Here is a 6,121-nt window from a genome sequence, read left to right as displayed (position 1 = left end):
ACTGACAGGTTTGTCCATCCAAGTAGAGAGCTTTGAGTGCCTACCTCCTACAAATCTGGGTTTGAATCCCTGCATGTTCAACCAATGCTTGTGGTGCTGAATGAGGGTTGCCATCTCTTTTTTTCTGACAGCCTCCTCATCTCTAACAGCAGCATGGCAGGCAGATACAACATAGTCCCCTCCATGCTGGGAATAGCTGTACCTATTGAATATGATGGGCGAGAATTTCGCTTGGTTTGTTTTTGATATGAATGTACTGAAATTCACAAATCTTTTATAAACGGGATAGAAAGAACTTAAGATTAAAAAAAATGAATGTGGGAGAAAGTGAAATCAACAGAGTCATCCATCCCTGTGTCCTCCTCAAAATCTGTGTCCTCTCTCACATTGAAATGACAGTTGCAGCCATGACTTCTTCCCATGTGGCCTTAGTTCTGTGAAAAATTGCTGTTTGTGGCAGGAGGCACAACAACTCCACTGATAGATGGGGGAAAGTTCAGGTTAATGGAGTGATTATTTCACTAAGGACAAGGGGCCTGCCGAATTTTTTAAGTTGCCCATCCATATGGAAAATAGGAGGTTTACTGAGAAAATAAATAGAGGGAGCAACAGATGTGAGTCTACCAAAGATCTGAGAGCTTCCTGCTTTTGGCGCTGGAAGCAGAGAACTGCAGAAGAGGAACTGGATGATCTGAGTTCATTTGGACTATGGAGCCTGCTGGAGGGCTAGAACTACTTGTGGTGTCTGTTGGGCCATTTCCATCCATTTCTTCTCTCAGAGTGTTCTTAATCATGTTTACTTGAAAGTTAATCCTGCTGATTTTAGTAGGATTGGGAACTTGTACAGATGATCAAACTATCCCAAGGTAGTTTAGTCATCTGTCTCATCCTGCTAAGTGGTAAGGAGGATTTTTTTTAAATCCTAAACCTTAAATGGTTTAGAATTAAGCTATTTTGGAAATAAGCTTAAACCCTAAAGCTGTTGTAATTTCTTTAGTTTACTGATATTTTGCCACCTTTAAAGATGATTAGTTTGACTTAGAATCAGGTTAAGATTCTTGGCCTTGAACATTTCTTACTGTGAAAAACGTTACTATCAAATACGGCACTGCATGAAGAAGTATTCCTTTTTTAAACTTGCTGCCTTTAAAGTTGCATTGAGCTTCTCCTTGCCCTTGGGGTATGAATCAAGGAGAGCAGAGGCTTCCTGATCTGTGTTCTCCATCCTGTCCATTCATCTGTTTGAACATCTGCCAAAAATAAGTCAGAGAGACTTTAAATTTGCTATGATGGCACAAGGGCAATGATTACATTCCCTGGTCCTCTCGCTCTCCTGGAGCAAAGCGTCCATCATTATTGGTGACAGAATATTTTGGCTATGTGGGTGGATTCATGCCTTCCTATACTACCTTGCTAGGACAAACACAGTGACAGCATCCTTCCACTTCAAGTGACACTTGAAGTCCCAAAATGGCCCCCAAACGTCTTTGACAAATGACTAATAAACAAATGGCAGGCATATACAGCAGATGCAGCCACTTCTGGAAAGAAACAGCATTGCTTCTTAACAGGTGGATGGAAGTACAATGAAAGCTGCAGAAATAATGTGCTGGAGTGGGAATACCAAGGAAAGTACATACAATTTGCCATACGAAGGAAGAGTACATTGGATCCTAAACTTCTAAGGAAGATTTACAGTGATGCAACAGGCTAACAACAGGCTAGGGAACATGTGGCCCTCCAGACATTGTTGGACTGCAACTCCCATCAGCCCTAGCCAGCATAGCCAATGGTGTGGGATGATGAGAGGTGCAGTCCAACCACATCTGTAGGGCCACATGTTCCCCATCCTGGCCCTAAAGGATGTGTTGCACAAAGAATTCATTACAGCACAGAACTGTACTAGCAACCCCCGCCTGCAGCTACTTGCTGTTGCATGGTATAAAACATGCCCACTCCACTTGAGATCTGCCAGACCAAATGTAGCCCCCCAGTCCATAAGGACCTCATCAGGCATCTCAAATGTGCTGTCTGCCTGGCAAAAATATGGGAGTTGTCAAGCAGCTGGCAGACCACAATTCATAACTTGTAGGCCGCATTCAGCTGAGTAGGCCACAAGATGGAAGAGGCCCGGTTTAAGGCCCAAATCGCATGGCTGTAAAAAGGCGATAGTTACTTGACTTGGTTCTATATGAACAGTTAAGTTATGTCTTTTAAAGCAAAGAAGAACTGTGGTAATTCATTCTCCTTAGACTGAACAGTATAAAAGTGAAGTGAGGTAAATGTGGGAGTAGCCGACAGCTGTTTTGAAAGAGTGATGCTCAAAATCCTACAAGCTAGGCTTCAGCAGTATGCGAACCGAGAACTACCGGAAGTACAAGCTGGGTTTCGAAGAGGCAGAGGAACTAGAGATCAAATCGCCAACATTCGCTGCATCGTGGAGAAAGCAAGAGAATTCCAGAAAAACGTCTATTTCTGCTTCATTGACTATGCTAAAGCCTTTGATTGTGTGGATCACAACAAACTGTGGCAAATTCTTAAAGTGATGGGAGTACCAGACCACCTTACCTGTCTCCTGAGAAACCTGTACAAGGGTCAAGAAGCAACAGTAAGAACCAGACATGGAATAACCGATTGGTTCAAAATTGGGAAAGGAGTACGACAAGGCTGCATATTGTCACCCTGCTTATTTAACTTATATGCAGAGTACATCATGAGAAATGCCGGGTTGGATGAATCAGAGGTCGGAATTAAAATTGCTGGGAGAATTATCAACAACCTCCAATATGCCGACGATACCACCCTAATGGCAGAAAGCGAAGAGGATCTAAAGAGCCTCTTGTTGAGGGTGAAAATGGAGAGTGCAAAAGCTGGTTTGAAACTCAACATGAAAAAAACTAAGATCATGGCATCTGGCCCCATCACTTCCTGGCATATAGAAGGGGAAGAAATGGAAGCAGTGACAGATTTTACTTTCTTGGGCTCCAAGATCACCGCAGACGGTGACTGTAGCCATGAAATTAAAAGACGCTTGCTCCTTGGGAGGAAAGCTATGGCCAACCTAGACAGCATAGTAAGAAGCAGAGACATCACCTTGCCGACAAAGGTTCGTCTAATCAAAGAGTAGATTCAAATCCCTCCAGCTCAGGTTTCAGCTGTACAGTAGGGGCTGAGGTGATTATTCCATGAGGTTATATGAAACATTAGTAATATTGCCAGTTAGGGCCAAATTAGACATTATGCAGGGGATTACTGATTGGATCACCTAAGTTTTCATTTTTACTAAAACGAAGGTGGGGGAGGGGCTGCCATTTGGATGAGAGGAGTGGCGGGGGGGGGTCTTAATCCTTTCCCCTCTACAGTGTTTTCCAGACCAAAATCCCGCTCCCCTCCAGCTGCTCTTTGCCCATGGGGAAGGTTTTTTTCCTCTGCTGGGCAAATAGCAGGTGGAGGAAGAAATTTTGAGTGGGAAAATGGCAGGGGGAAAGGGTTAAAACACGCCCTCCTGCTGTTGCTGCTCTGATCCAATTGGCAGCCCCCCACAGCACCATTTAATTAAAAAGAAGACGAAAAAGCTACATAACCCACAGAAATCAGCCCGTGGAGTTTTTCCTCTCCTAACGATGCTGCAATGAGGGAAAGCTGAATCTGTTGGTGTTTACTTGCGATGCTGCTTTTAATTAAAGCAGAGGCACCTTCAGCAGTAAAGATAGCAGGAACCCCAACATGGAAGGCTAGCCTTGTTTTTCTCAGGCAGGGACTAAAGAGCCAAAACAGACATTACTTTAAATGCAGCAGCGATGTCTTTTTCTTTCCTTTTTAAATTACTTTAGTGTAGCACCACGCCCCCATCTGGATTGGGCCCCTAGTGTGAGCATTCGGAGAGGCTTATAAGTTCCGGACTGGGGGCCCTGCACCTACTCTAGAGGTAAAATGAGAAGAAGACAAAGCAGCTAGACAAACATTTAAAGTAATATTTGTTTTGGCCCTGTGCCTTTAGGTGCTTTTTCACCAGCGATGCCAGGCGGCAGGCAGTGTTTTTGAAGAAATCCGAATAGGGTATGATAGAGCCATCATATCCTGTGGAGGGTACACTTCATTTTTCTAGTGCACTATCATCTTTGGTCAAACATGTTTAACAGGTTTATGGCAACAACAACACACACCTTTAGACGTTGTTTGCTCAAATACGATAGGGAGACTGAAATAATGAGTGTGCATATCACTGACAACAATGGCATTATCATCATGTGCCCTTCAACAACCTGAAAAAGCAGTTGTTCTGTCCCCAGCCTGATTCTCTCACCCTCATTTGTTAAAAGGTGTGAGGGGTTGGGGGCAAGGGAAGGGCTAAACTCTCTGACACAGCTATCATGAGGCCAAGCAAGCCCATGACAGATAAGCACTTTGGAGCTTCAGATCATGTGGAAGTGCTAGGGTGGCCAGGTGTCCTGCTGTACGTAGGGTCCTCTATTTGACAGTGTCCTCTGTCTGAAGGGCTGTTCAGTCCAAGTCTGGTTTAAAGTCAAAGAACCATAAGGAGGGAGAGCAGGGAGGGGCCTTGAACTTTGCCCCTGAATGGCAGACTCAGCATGCATCCAGGTCATCTAGTCGGTCTTCCCCACGATGGTGCGCTTATTGTATTTCTCTTTCGATTATAATAATTATTTCTAAATTTACACACACACACACACACACACACACACACAATTAGGATATGTTAAATTGGTGTCCTTTTGCCTTCTTTTTTGGTAATGCATTTCCTCTTCTTTGGCGATGCATAAGTGGCCACCTTAGTCTTGCTTACATTAATTGAGGCAGTAGGCTCTAGAGTAACGAAACATATTTGTAATAATTAATAAACTCATTAGCCTTAAACTGGGTGCCACATACATAGCTTCCCCCGTGCTTTTCTCCCCTTTTGTTGTTGTTGCTGCTGCTGCTACCATCTGGCACAACTCAGACCTCTGCTCTGCGTGCCTGCTTTCTGTACAGTGGCCACAGCAAAACAGCAGGCCCAGTTGAGCACTAGGGGGACGTCTTGTGCTGTGAAATAGCTACCTGACCTCAGGCACAACGGGAGATTAAAGATTGCAAGGTTGTGTGGCTAATAACGAAAAACTGTGTACTGTAGTCACAGATAATGTATGAGGATATACATTCCCACTTATATCACACAAGACAGACGGGGATGTGTGCAATCATCTACACTACACAAGCGGGAAAGGGAGCACAAGCGAGTAGACAATGCACATTCTAGCTCATCCAACTGCTTCCACAGCAACATGTGTTATGTAGCCTTACCCTAAGTGCAATGACAACCAGGGCCAACCTACCCAAATTGAAGGAGGATCTTTTGATCTGTTCTTCTTGCTTGCAGGTAGCTGCATCCAGTGCACGTTTGCCCATGTCAAGCAGAGGTTCCAGGTAGATAAATTCCTGTCCCCAGGGCAAACTCATTACTTGGACATCTCTGTTTGCAAAGCCTTTGCAATGATGTACTTATGTTTTTCCAGCATTGGGTGGGCAACCTGTGGTCCTCCTGATGTTGTTTGACTACAACTCCCATCATCCCCATGGCCAGGAATAATGGGAGCTGTAGTCCAACAACATTTGGAGGACCACAGTTTGCCCACCCCTATAACCAGCATGCAAGTCTTAAAATATTACATAGAATCAAATCAATTTCAGTGGAATTTGCTTCTGTATAAGTATTCTTAGGACTGTGGTATGTATGTCCTAACAACAGGGATCTGTTGGTATAATTCTGTGGGAGCGTGGAAAAAATTATGAAGAATGTAAGTATTGTGTTCAGAATTCAGCATCCTAAAAAATTCAGCTTTTTTCTAAAAGCAAACTTATAGCTCTTATGATTGTGAAGATCTGTTTGAAAGCATGTGGGCCAATCTTGGAACTCAATGATGTGGCTGAATAAGATTTCAAATAGTCTCCCCTTGACTAGCAAAACCAGAATAAAAATTATTCAGCATAATGAAACTTGCAGAATAAATTATGCAGAAAAATATGCAGATTTGCTCAATATCCATAAATATGGGTTGCTAGATTCAGCTATAGTTGGCATAAAATTTAAATTCCCTGAGTGCAGAATTCTATATTTTTA

This window comes from Heloderma suspectum, chromosome 2, assembly GCF_057233095.1.
Source record: "Heloderma suspectum isolate Gila_16-S chromosome 2, 16-S_ref, whole genome shotgun sequence".
NCBI lineage: Eukaryota > Metazoa > Chordata > Lepidosauria > Squamata > Helodermatidae > Heloderma > Heloderma suspectum.
The sequence above is the reverse complement of the archived record's forward strand: the minus strand, read 5'-3'. Positions refer to the sequence as shown.